Source organism: Triticum aestivum, chromosome 7A (assembly GCF_018294505.1).
Source record: "Triticum aestivum cultivar Chinese Spring chromosome 7A, IWGSC CS RefSeq v2.1, whole genome shotgun sequence".
NCBI classification, from domain to species: Eukaryota; Viridiplantae; Streptophyta; class Magnoliopsida; order Poales; family Poaceae; genus Triticum; species Triticum aestivum.
Genome location: NC_057812.1, coordinates 137,183,742 through 137,198,626, shown reverse-complemented (window position 1 = coordinate 137,198,626; position 14,885 = coordinate 137,183,742).

Here is a 14,885-nt window from a genome sequence, read left to right as displayed (position 1 = left end):
ATACTTCGGTTTTTGCAATACTTTACTGTCAAACACAGCCTAAAAGGCAATTAAAGGTTGTCGAACCGGAGAAAAAACAATGAAAACCATACAGAAAACACATAGAAAAACAAATAAAAAGGGAAACATGAAGAAAACTGAAAACCAATGAAACAGTTAAAAATCAAAAGAAAAGAAAAAAGAAAACCATTCAAAAGGACAGAAAAGAGAAAGAAAATAAAAAAACCGTTGAAAACGGGCATAGTTCAACGAATTAACACGCGGACTGAAAAAAAAAACGAACAAAACTTACGAGCGAGCAAGCGGGCACCTTCTCTGCAACTGAGCAGAAAAAAGCAACAAACTGGGCCGGCTAAGTTGCTACCTGTTCGGAAAATGCTTTAGGCGAGACGAAAGGTCTACTCGCTGCAAGTGAGATATAATCATTGTGCTGCAGGTGGTAATTCCTCCGCGCCTACAGACACTGAACGAGAGCCGGCTCAGTTTCGCTGGTTTTTGCCGAAATTTCTATTTCTGTTTTTTTGTCCGAATTTCTCTGCAAATTTTATGTTGCTCTTTGTGCTCGTTTTCTTCTGGTTATCTTATTTTTGTTTTCGCTGTTTTCCTTTTTCTTTTTCTTCTTCTTCTTTCCTTTTCTTTATTCATTTTCTGTCTTCTTATCATTTTGTTTTCTGTTTAAAAATACACTGACCTTTAAAAAAAATGTGCTATCACTTTTTCAAAAGGCACCATGTTCTGTTAAAAATATATTAACAATTTCGGAATTATAGGAACACTTTATTTAAAAAAATAAACATTTTATTAATAAAAAATATATCAACGTTTTTCAAAATGCATCAACACTGTTACTTACACTGACATTTTCGAATAAATGATGACCAATTTTCACCACACAGTCAAAATTTAGGTTGTGCTACAAACATTTTTGAATTATGATGACCATTTTTTTGTACACAAAAGAAATATTTTATACGCAACAAATTATTTCAAATATGCGATTATAATATTTTGAATTCATGGACATTTTCCAATACACACAGTACATTTTTCAAATAGGAGATGACCATTTTTTTGTACCGGATTAATAAATTTCCAATACATAGTATACATTTTCTAAATACCCTGTGTACATTTTTCAAGTCTGCGGTGATATTCATTGAATATGAGATGAACCTGTGTTTTCAAGTATTCTAATATGTCATGTACAAATTCCATATACACAATATTTTTCAAATATAGGACAGGCAATTTTTGTATACAAGATGAAACATTTAAAGATGTGAACCTTATTTTCTTCTGAATACCGATGAACATATGTTTGAATAGTTCATGAAAATTTTCAAATACACAATGTCCTTCTTTAATAGCATATTTTTTATAAATACGTGGTCAAAAATTCACATTTATACCATGAACAATTTTTTCAAAATTTTTCTGAATCAGATTCATTTACAAATAAAGATAGAAGAGTAAGGTTTAATACAAGGAGAAAAGAAAAAAAAACAAATCTTACTGGTTTTTTTTGGGAACTCAAATCATAGTAATGATTGAAAAGAAATAGAATTAGTGATTGGAGACCATAGCGCGACTCATACAACGTGTTGCACCTCCCTCCCAGCACATGCTCGCATGCAACACCCCGGATCCTCAAAATCACTAATTGAGGACTGCCCCTGGCAAGATCACTCTCACCTTTCTAGGTTTTTTAGTGAGTATTCTCACCTTCTTCCTAGGTTGCGACGAGTGGCGCACTACGTGTGCGTCAGTTGTCGCAACCTGTGAGATTTTCTTTTTTCGAAGATTCGTTTCTTCAAAATATTTTATTTCATAATTCGTGCGTTCAAATCACGAACTATTTTCATTGTTGGATTTCTCGCGTCGAGATCTTCAAAACTAGATGCCATCTTAATAGGTTTCGATGAACTTTTTTCTCACAGAAAAACTGGAGAGAAAAATCAGGCCGGAAGCATGATGTTTTCCTCACCTTTTCCCCTTTCCGAGATGTATCTCTCGCAGAAGCAAATCGGTGCCTCTCGTGACAGCACAAAAAAGGTAACATTTCTTTTTTGCTTTCCGACAGGCATAAATGTGCCTCTCAAGGAAGACAACATGTGCCTTCAGGACAAGCAAATTGTGCCTCTCGCGAAAGAAAAACATGTTTTTCCCTTTTCAAGAGGCAAAACACAGCTATGCCTCTCAAGGAAGGTAACATGTGCCTCCATGAAAAGTACATCTTTGTCACTCGCGAAAGAATTTTTTTTTCTTTCTATGCCTCTCACGGAAGCTAATCTGCGCCTCCACGAGAACCAAATCCGTTCCTCTCACGGAAGAAAAACATAGGTTTTTCCCCTTTCTGAGATGCATAGATGTGCCTCTCACAGAACCTAACCTATGCGTACGCGAAGCAAATCCGTGCCTCTCGCAGAAACAAAAGAAAAGTGTTTTTCCGCACAATTGTTTTTCGAATTCTTTCTCTCCCAAACCTAGAAAGAACTGAGCAAAAACCGAAAAGCCACTAAAAACACAGAACCATCTACAATCCAAAATGCGTATAAAAAAAGGAAAAACAAAATCCCGAAGGAGCGTCCAACACACGACATGTGGCGGCTGCAGAAAGCACGCTCTGAGCCCACCACAAGTGATTCTTGGGGCACCCTCAAGAGATAACCCTTGGTTAATGACTCCCCCAAATCCAATTTGGCACTGTATTAGGTAGCCTTGCACACCCTCGACCGAAACAGACTGGCCCATTTAGCATTGTAGCAGTAGTCTTGGTCTTCTCGTGTTTTTTTATCTCACCGGTTTTTTATTCCTATTTTCTTTCTGTCCCTTTTTTGGCTGGTTTTTATTGTGCCTTTTCTCTTTTCTTTTCTTTTTATATTTTTTCCCTTCTAATTTTTCACAAATATTTTCCCTTTTCAAATTCGTGAACTTTACCTAGATTCATCAACTTTTTTCTTCAATTCGTTTACTTTATTCCCTCAATGTGTTTTTTTTCAAAATCAATGAATGTTTTTCAAATCTGAAATTTTATAAAAACATTTGTGAAATTTTTCAAAATTTGTGGAGTTTTCCATAATCGATGAACTTTTTTCAAAATCTTTTTTTCAAACAATGAATTTTTTTAGATGCATGATTATTTCTCTCATTTCTATGATCTTTAAGAAACACTAAAAATCGCGACATTTTATTAAAAAAATTCAAATTTATGAATTTATTTTACATTCTTTTTTTTACAAAAGTCAAACCGATCAACTTGATAACCGTTCATCCGGGCACGAGGGACGAGGAGTGATAGAGTGAGCGAACTGCTGATGCAGATGTGTCGGCCCATGCAGGAGGCGCATGTGAGCGCTGGTTCGGCCACCTGGCGCTCGAAGCGCTGAAAAGGAGCACTCCGCGATTTTGCCGTCACCGTCACAATCCCTGGTTGTACTCATGGTTCTTTCGGCGGCTAGTGTGGTAGCTAGCGCTTCCTATTTAGCACTCCAGGCGCCCGTTGGTATGCATTTTGCACACTGGCGCACATAGTCCTCCGCGTTGGGCCGGCCTAACTCACCTTTTGTCATTCGGCTTTCTAAAACACAAAAAATGGCGCATACTGAGAGAATCGAACCAACAACCTCTTGTTTCGTGGTACACTATGCTAACCACTCGGCAACTTCAGTGGAATTGATAGGTTACATCTTTTACTTATTTTCTTGTTCCTTTTCCTTTATTCCATTTTTCGTTTTCTTTTTTTTCTTCTTCCTTATTTGATGAAAACATTTCGAATTTGTGAACTCATTTCAAATGATCAACTTTTTTCATTTTTTGATGAACTTTTTTGGAAAACGAAGAAGTTTTTTTCAAATTCGATGAACTTTTTTCAAAATCAATGAATTTTTTTCTTCTTCAAATCGATGAACTATTGTCATTTTTGATGAACTTTTCTTGAAAATCGTTGAACATTTTTGCAATTTGATGAACTTTCTTTCAAATTCAATGAACTTTTTTCAAAATTGTTGAATTTTTCCAACTCAATGAACTTTTTTTCAAAATCGATGATTTTTTTTTTCAATTGATAAACTCTTTTCGATTTTGCAATCTGTTTCAAAATATACTAAACATTTTTTAACAAATGAACTTCTTTGGAATTTGTGAAGTTTTCTTGAATACATGAACTTTTTTGATTTGGTGAACTTTTTTTGAATAAGCGAACTTTTTGTGCATGTTCGTAAACTTCATTTGAAAAATCTGTGGACATGTTTTCAAATAATTCAGAAATCTAAACGTTACAGTGCAATGCGCAACAAATAGTGCGTCTACGTTTTCTGTTCTTAAGCGATTTGCGCTGTAAATAATCATTAGCAGTTAGTTGGTCGAGTGGTTAGCCTCGCTGTGCAGAAGCTCGGCGGCGCGAGATTGAATGCCTGTTGAGAGCAATTTTTTGCGGTGTTTTTCTTTGTGTTGCGCGGATGTGGCGTGGCCCATCCAGACGCTGCTGCGAGCGCCAGTTATGTTGGGCGGCGCTGAAGGCCCGCAATAGGAGGTCCCCGGTAGCTGTCAAGCAGATGATCGCATGTAGTTTGCTATTAGGCCGGCCTAATGCTGGGACGCTGTGTTGGAATTTTTTTATTTCATTTATTTTTAAAAATTTGTCTATTTTTGTTAAACATTAAATTTCATAAACATTTTTATCAAAATTATTTATAAATCAAATTCGTCATATTTTAAAATTCAATAATATTTTAAAAATTGGACCTTTCTCAAATTCTCAAATGTTTTATCTTTGTTATATTTTAAATCCACATTTTTAAAAAATTCTAAACATTTTTAGAAATTCCTGCAGTAGTTAGTTTTGTTGTTGTTGGAAAATGATGACTCAAAAACTGGCTGGTCCATCGAATTACGAGCCTACGTCAAGCAACTTTCTTATGCAAAAAAACTGACCGAACCAATTAAAGGTCCGCTGAAACCGGTCGTGGACCTTTGTCCGTCTATTCTCATCCAAGTATGAGCGACCTAGGCGTTTGGTCATCTATTCCGCTTGTATCATCAAAGTAGTAGGACTCCGTTAAGTGGGAACAGTGCACCTAGGAACACATTGCATTGGCAAACGATATGATCAAAGGGGTGGGTGGGTTGGGCCCCACCCTCTACAATGACCCGAAGTTTTTAGTTCAACTTTAAAAACCACAAAAAGATTTCACTTTGTTTCGTTTTTTCTTTCTTGTTGCTTCCTATAAGAAGACCCGAAAAATTCAAAAACATTTCTCGTTCCGCTTCTTGTTTGCTTAGTTTCTTTGGCGTGTTAAAATTGTTTCAAAGCAAAAAAGCCAAAGAGATTTATCTTTATTCCTTCTTAGTTGGTTTTTTTTGTTTTGGTTTCATTTGATTTTTCATTTGCCCCTTCCTTCTTCGTTGCTTGTATTGCTCCTTTCGGTGTTTCTTTCTTCTTTGTATTTAAGTTGCATGATTTCCTTTGTAAAACCAAAAACCAGCAAAATGATTTCTTCTTGGCTTTCGTCGCTTTATATCTTGAACTTGTGAAAATCTCATAATATTTCTTTTATCTTCTCTTTCTGCAAAAGTTTTCATCTTCAGTCCACAACAACACTTGTACTGGACTATTATTATTTATGTTATTCACGTTGCGCAAGTGAGAAAGCGACAAAGATGACCACTTGATGAAGTGGCCATGGCAAAGAATGCTGGTATGATCATATTTTATTTGTTATGTGCATATGTTTATCTACATGATCTTTTTATAGCGTCTCGTGTGTTAGTAATTTTGTGCATAATTATTGACCCATGCTTTCTCTTGATTAGAATCAACTAACTAGGATTGTATAATGTTGGAAATATGCTCTAGAGGCAATAATAAATTGGTTATGATCATATTTCCTTGTTCCTGATAAAGGTTTATTATTCATACTAGAATTGTATTGACCGAAAACTTAAATACATGTGTGAATACATAAACAAATACTATATCCCTAGTGAGCCTCTACTAGACTAGCTCGTTGATCAAATATGATTAAGGTTTCCTAACCATAGAAATGAGTTGTCATTTGATAAGGCGATCACATCATTAGGAGAATGATGTGATGGACAAGACCCAACCGTTAGCTTATCATTCGATTGTATCACTTGAGTTTATTGCTATAGCTTTCTTCATGTCAAGTATCTATTCCTAAGACGATGAGATCATGCAACTCCCGGATACTAGAGGAATACCTTGTGTGCTATCAAACGTCACTTCGTAACTGGGTGATCATAAAGATGCTCTACAGGTATCTCCGAAGGTGTCTGTTGGGTTGGCATGGATCGAGACTGGGATTTGTCACTCCGTGTGACGGAGAGATATCTCTAGGCCCTCTCGGTAATACAACATCGTAAAGAGCTTGCAACCAATGCGGCTAATGAGTTAGTCACGAGATCTTGTATTAGGGAACAAGTAAAGGGACTTGTCGGTAACGAGATTGAACTAGGTATGGAGATACTGACGTTCGAATCTCGCGCAAGTAACATATCGCCGGACAAAGGGAATTGCATACGGGATTAACCAAATCCTTGACATAGTGGTTCAACTGATAAAAGATCTTTGTGTAATAAGTAGGAACCAATATGGGCATCCAGGTTCCGCTATTGGTTATTGACCGGAGAGGTGTCTCGGTCATGTCTACATGATTCTCGAACCCATAGGGTCCGCACGCTTAACATCCGGTGATGCTAGAGTAATATTGGGATATGCATGTTGGTGACCGAATGTTATTCGGAGTCCCGGATGGGATCCGAGATGTTATGAAGAGCTCTGGAATGATCTGGAGGTATATATATATATATATATATATATATATATATATATATATATATATATATATATATATATATATGTGGAAGTTTTCAGGGTTCCGAAAAAAGTTTCTGTTTTTTCGGTATTGTATCGGGAAGGTTCCAAAAGGTTCCAGAAACTTCCGGTGGGATTCGGAAGTCCACCAAGAGTTCCACCATGTCCCAAGGGTCAGCATGGGCTGAGGGGAGGCGCCCTGGCCTTATTGGGCCAGGCACACAAGTCCCTCAAGGCCCATGTGGCTTCGGAGAGGTGGAAAGTCAAGCTATGTATGGAAAATGAGGGAATTAGACTAGGAGTCCAACTCCTCCCGATGGTGTGTCCCTAGGGCTTGGGGGGCTGGCCACCACGCCCCTCCACCTATATATAGAGGAGAGGGGGTGCCCCCAAGAGGACACACAAGCCCTTGGCCCCCCTCCCTCTCCCGTTACTTCGTAACTCCTCCGTCTTCATTGTTTTTGTAGTGCTCGGCGTAGCCCTGTCGGAATCAATCCACCACCATCACCATCACGCCGTCGCGCTGCTGGAGATCCCATCTACTTCTCCTCTCTCGCTTGCTGGATTAAGGAGGAGGAGACGTCATCAAGTCGTACGTGTCCTGAGCGCGGTGGTGTCGTCAGTTCGGTACTTCATCGGTTTTGTAGGATCGAAAGTAGGTCTAGAGGGGGAGGGGGGGTGATTAGACTACTTGACCAAATAAAAATCTAACCTTTTCCCAATGTTAGTTGTGGGCAGATTTTAGCAACTAGGACAAGTCAATCAATCAACCTACACATGCAATTCTAAGAGTATAGCAGCGGAATGTAAAATATTGCATATGAAGGTAAAGGGAAGGGTTTGGAGAAGGCAAACGCAATGTAGACACTGAGATTTTGGTTCTAATAGGTGGTGCTATCGTACATCCACATTGATGGAGACTTCAACCCACGAAGGGTAACGGCCGCGCGAGTCCACGGAGAGCTCCACCCACGAAGGGTCCATGAAGAAGCAACCTTGTCTATCCCATCATGGCCATCGTCCATGAAGGACTTGCCTCACTCGGGTAGATCTTCACAAAGTAGGCTATCTCCTTGCCCTTACAAACTTCTTGGTTCAACTCCACATCTTGTCGGAGGCTCCCAAGCGACACCTAACCAATCTAGGAGACACCACTCTCAAAAAGGTAATAGATGGTGTGTTGATGATGAACTCCTTGCACTTGTGCTTCAAATGATAGTCACCCCAACACTTAACTCTCTCACATAGATTTGGATATGGTGGAAAGATGATTTAAGTGGAAAGCAACTTGGGAAGGCTAGAGATCAAGATTCTTGTGGTAGGATTGGTATATCTTGGTCTCAACACATGAGTAGGTGGTTCTCTCTCAGAAAATGTATGCAGGAAGTGTAGGCACGTTCTGGTGTCTCTCTCACAAATGGAGATGGGGGTGGAGGGGTATATATAGCCTCCACACAAAATCCAACCATTACACACATTTGACCCAACTCGGTCACACCGAATAGAAGAACTCGATGAGACCGATTCAGTTCAAAATGTGAACGTTAGGAATCTCGGTGGGACTGACTGGAACAACTCGGTGTGACCGATGTGCTAGGGCTCAGGGAAAACATCAACTCAGTGGTGCCGATTGCATCAACTCGGTGAGACCGAAGTGAAGCAAAAGACAACAGAGAGAATGTCAAGTCAACTCGGTGTGACCGATTGCATAACTCAGTGAGACCAAAATAAATGCAACAAGTCACAGGGCGTTGACAAGGCCATCTCGGTGTGACCGAGATACATATCGGTGTGACCGAACTGTTAGGGTTTCTGGCAGTGGCTATGCCAAACGAACTCGGTGGCTCCAGGTATAAGAATTGGTGGGGCCAAGTTTGACTTTGAGTTTTGGACATATTTGGAACGAGAAAGTGGTTGAGGGTTTTGGAGCAATATCACTAAGAACTTTTGAGCAAGCAAGCCATTAAGCAACACCTCATCCCCTTTTAATAGTATTGGCTTTCCTATGGACTCAATGCGATCTTGGATCACTAAAAGTAAAAGAAGAGTCTTGAGCTTTTGCCAATGTGTGTCCTTAGCATTTTGAGGGGTCCACATTCCTAGCCCATTCCATGCCATTCATTGAACTTTTCTGAAATATCAAACTTGAGTGATCATTAGTCCAATGAGCTATATGTTGTTACAAATTACCAAAACCACCCAGGGATTAGTTGCACTTTCAATCTCCTTTTTTGGTAATTGATGACAACATATAGATCAAAGCTTTGACAAATGATAATATGAATGAAATACGTCATCGCGTTGATAAGTATGTGATAAGCAAGAGCTCCCCCTACGGGTTCATGGGTCAAATGCACAATCGATTAGGATCATGGGTCACTCTTCCATGTGTTGGGGAACGTAGTAATTTCAAAAATTTCCTATGCACACGCAAGATCATGGTGATACATAGCAACGAGAGGGGAGAGTGTGTCCATGTACCCTCGTAGACCGAAAACAGAAGCATTAGCACAACGCGGTTGATGTAGTCATACGTCTTCATGATCTGACCGATCAAGTACCGAACACACGACACCTCCGAGTTCTGCACACGTTCAACTCGATGACGTCCCTCGAACTCCGATCCAGCCAAGCTTTGAGGGAGAGTTCCGTCAGCATGACGGCGTGGTGACGATGTTGATGTTCTACCATCGCAGGGATTTGCCTATGCACCGCTATGATATTATCGAGGTGGACTATGGTGGAGAGGGGCACCGCACACGGCTAAAAGATCCAAGAGATCAATTGTTGTCTATGGGGTGCCCCCTGGCCACATATATAAAGGAGTGGAGGAGGCGGAGAGGGCCGACCCCTATGGCTCGCCCTGGAGGAGTCCTACTCCCACCGGGAGTAGGATTCCTCCCCTTCCAAGTAGTAGGAGTAGGAGACAAGGAAGGGAAGAGGGAAGAGAAGGAAGGAGGGGGCGCCGCCCCCCTAGTCCAATTCGGACTAGTCATTGGGGGGGGGCCTGCCTCTCTCTCTCCCCTAAAGCCCAATAAGGCCCATATACTTCTTCCCCCGTATTCCCGTAACTCCCCGGTACTCCGAAAAATATCCGAATCACTCGGAACCTTTCCGATGTCCGAATATAGTCGTCCAATATATCGATCTTTACATCTCGACCATTTCGAGACTCCTCGTCATGTCTCCGATCTCACCCGGGACTCCGAACTACCTTCGGTACATGAAAACACATAAACTCATAATATAACCATCATCGAACTTTAAGCGTGCGGACCCTACGGGTTCGAGAACTATGTAGACATGACCGAGACACGTCTCTGGTCAATAACCAATAGCGAAACCTGGGTGCTCATATTGGCTCCTACATATTCTACGAAGTTCTTTATCGATCAAACCGCATAACAACATACATTGTTCCCTTTGTCACCGGTATGTTACTTGCCCGAGATTCGATCATCGGTATCTCAATACCTAGTTCAATCTTGTTACCAGCAAGTCTCTTTAATCGTTCCGTAATACATCATCCCACAACTAACTCATTAGTTGCAATGCTTGCAAGGCTTAAGTGATGTGTATTACCGAGTGGGCCCAGAGATACCTCTCCGACAATCAGAGTGACAAATCCTAATCTCGAAATACGCCAACCCAACAAGTACCTTCAGAGACACCTATAGAGCACCTTTATAATCACCTAGTTACGTTGTGATGTTTGGTAGCACACAAAGTGTTCCTCCGGTTAACAGGAGTTGCATAATCTCATAGTCACAGTAACATGTATAAGTCATGAAGAAAGCAATAGCAACAAACTAAACGATCAAGTGCTAAGCTAACGTAATGGGTCAAGTCAATCACATCATTCTCCTAATGACGTGATCCCGTTAATCAAATGACAACTCATGTCTATGGTTAGGAAACTTAACTATCTTTGATTAACGAGATAGTCAAGTAGAGGCATACTAGTGACACTATGTTTGTCTATGTATTCACACATGTATTATGTTTCCGGTTAATACAATTCTAGCATGAATAATAAACATTTATCATGAAATAAGGAAACAAATAATAACTTTATTATTGCCTCTAGGGCATATTTCCTTCAGTCTCCCACTTGCACTAGAGTCAATAATCTAGTTCACATCGCCATGTGATTTAACACCAATAGTTCACATCACCATGTGATTAACACCCATAGTTCACATCGTCATGTGACCAACACCCAAAGAGTTTACTAGAGTCAATAATCTAGTTCACATTGCTATGTGATTAACACCCAAAGAGTAGTAAGGTGTGATCATATTTTGCTTGTGAGAGAAGTTATGGGTCTGCCACATTCAGATCTGTATGTATTTTGCAAATTTCTATGTCAACAATGCTCTGCACGGAGCTACTCTAGCTAATTGCTCCCACTTTCAATATGTATCTAGACTGAGACTTAGAGTCATCTGGATTAGTGTCAAAACTTGCATCGACGTAACCCTTTACGACGAACCTTTTGTCACCTCCACAATCGAGAAACATATCCTTATTCCACTAAGGATAATTTTGACCGTTGTCCAGTGATCTACTCCTAGATCACTATTGTACTCCCTTGCTAAAACCAGTGTAGGGTATACAATAGATCTGGTACACAAAATGGCATACTTTATAGAAACTATGGTTGTGGCACAGGGAATGACTTTCATTCTCTTTCGATCTTCTGCATTGATCGGGTTTTGAGTCTTACTCAATTTCACACCTTGTAACATAGGTAAGAACTCTTTCTTTGACTGTTCCATTTTGAACTACTTCAAAATCTTGTCAAGGTATGTACTCATTGAAAAAACTTATGAAGCATCTTGATCTATCTCTATAGATCTTGATGCTCAATATGTAAGCAGCTTCACCGAGGTCTTTCTTTGAAGAACTCCTTTCAAATACTCCTTTATGCTTTCCAGAAAATTCTACATCATTTCTGATCAACAATATGTCATTTACATATACTTATCAGAAAGGCTGTAGTGCTCCCACTCACTTTCTTGTAAATACAGGCTTCACCGCAAGTCTGTATAAAACTATATGCTTTAATCAACTCATCAAAGCGTATATTCCAACTCCGAGATGCTTGCACCAGTCTACATATGGATCACTGGAGCTTGCACATTTTGTTAGCACCTTTAGGATTGACAAAACCTTCTGGTTGCATCATATACAACTCTTCTTTAATAAATTCATTAAGGATTGCAGTTTTGTTATCCATTTGCCAGATTTCATAAAATACGACAATTGCTAACATGATTCGGACATACTTTAAGCATCGATACGAGTGAGAAAATCTCATCACAGTCAACACATTGAACTTTGTGAAAACCATTTTCGACAAGTCTAGCTTTGTAGATAGTAACACTACTATCAGTGTCCGTCTTCCTCTTGAAGATCCATTTATTTTCTATGGCTTGACGATCATCGGGCAAGTCAACCAAAGTCCACACTTTGTTCTCATACATGGATCCTATCTCAGATTTCATGGCCTCAAACCATTTCGCGGAATCTGGGCTCATCATCGCTTCCTTCATAGTTCGCAGGTTCGTCATGGTCAAGTAACATGACCTCCAGAACAGGATTACCGTACCACTCTGGTGCGGAACGTACTCTGGTTGACCTACGAGGTTCGGTAGTAACTTGATCAGAAGTTTCATGATCATCATCATTAACTTCCTCACTAATTGGTGTAGGCATCACTAGAACAGATTTCTGTGATGAACTACTTTCCAATTCGGGAGAAGGTACAATTACCTCATCAAGTTCTACTTTCCTCCCACTCACTTATTTCGAGAGAAACTCCTTCTCTAGAAAGGATCCATTCTTAGCAACAAATATCTTGCCTTCGGATCTGTGATAGAAGGTGCACCCAACAGTTACTTTTGGGTATACTACAAAGACGCACTTCTCCGACTTGGGTTTGAGCTTATCAAGATGAAACTTTTTCACATAAGCATCGCAACCCCAAACTTTAAGAAATGACAGCTTAGGTTTCTTGCTAAACCATAGTTCATACGATGTCATCTCAACGGATTTAGATGGTGCCCTTTTTAATGTGAATGTAGCTGTCTCTAATGCATAACCCCAAAACGATAGTGGTAAATCGGTAAGAGACATCGTAGATTGCACTATATCAAATAAAGTACGGTTATGACGTTCGGACACACCATTACACTGTGGTGTTCCAGGTGGCATGAGTTTGTGAAACTATTCCACATTGTTTTAATTGAAGGCAAAACTCGTAACTCAAATATTCGCCTCTGCGATCAGATCATAGAAACACTACTAGGGAAAAGCCTAGCAGCAGCGCGGGTTTTAGGCCTATCAGCAGCGCGGGTACCCGCGCTACCAATAAGGCGCTACAGCTAATAGTTAGTAATAGCGTGGGTTGAACCCACTGAAGGAAATATGCCCTAGAGGCAATAATAAAGTTATTATTTATTTCCTTATAATCATGATAAATGTTTATTATTCATGCTAGAATTGTATTTACCGGAAACATAATACATGTGTGAATACATAGACAAACAGAGTGTCACTAGTATGCCTCTACTTGACTAGCTCGTTAATCAAAGATGGTTATGTTTCCTAACCATGAACAATGAGTTGTTATTTGATTAACGAGGTCACATCATTAGTAGAATGATCTGATTGACATGACCCATTCCATTAGCTTAGCACCCGATCGTTTAGTATGTTGCTATTGCTTTCTTCATGACTTATACATGTTCCTATGACTATGAGATTATGCAACTCCCGTTTACCGGAGGAACACTTTGGGTACTACCAAACGTCACAACGTAACTGGGTGATTATAAAGGAGTACTACAGGTGTCTCCAATGGTCGATGTTGGGTTGGCGTATTTCGAGATTAGGATTTGTCACTCCGATTGTCGGAGAGGTATCTCTGGGCCCTCTCGGTAATACACATCACATAAGCCTTGCAAGCATTACAACTAATATGTTAGTTGTGAGATGATGTATTACGGAACGAGTAAAGAGACTTGCCGGTAACGAGATTGAACTAGGTATTGGATACCGACGATCGAATCTCGGGCAAGTAACATACCGATGACAAAGGGAACAACGTATGTTGTTATGCGGTCTGACCGATAAAGATCTTCGTAGAATATGTAGGAGCCAATATGGGCATCCAGGTCCCGCTATTGGTTATTGACCGGAGACGTGTCTCGGTCATGTCTACATTGTTCTCGAACCCGTAGGGTCCGCACGCTTAAGGTTACGATGACAGTTATATTATGAGTTTATGCATTTTGATGTACCGAAGGTTGTTCGGAGTCCCGGATGTGATCACGGACATGACGAGGAGTCTCGAAATGGTCGAGACATAAAGATTGATATATTGGAAGTCTATGTTTGGACATCGGAAGTGTTCCGGGTGAAATCGGGATTTTACCGGGTTACCGGGAGGTTACCGGACCCCCCCGGGAGCCATATGGGCCATCATGGGCCTTAGTGGAAAGGAGAAAGGGGCAGCCCAAGGGGGCTGCGCGCCTCCCCCCTTCCCCTAGTCCTATTAGGACTAGGAGAGGTGGCCGGCCACCCCTCTCCCTCTTTCCCCCTTGGGAATCCTAGTTGGAATAGGATTGGGGGGGGGGAGTCCTACTCCCGGTAGGAGTAGGACTCCTCCTGCGCCACCTCCTCCTGGCCGGCGCCTCCTCCCCCTTGGCTCCTTTATATACGAAGGCAGGGGCACCTCTAAACACACAAGTTGACACAAGTTGATCCACGTGATCGATTCCTTAGCCGTGTGCGGTGCCCCCTGCCACCATATTCCTCGATAATACTGTAGCAGAGTTTAGGCGAAGCCCTGCTGCTGTAGTTCATCAAGATCGTCACCACGCCGTCGTGCTGACGAAACTCTTCCCCGACACTTTGCTGGATCGGAGTGCGGGGATCGTCATCGAGCTGAACGTGTGCTCGAACTCGGAGGTGCCGTAGTTTCGGTGCTTGATCGGTTGGATCGTGAAGACGTACGACTACTTCCTCTACGTCGTGTCATCACTTCCGC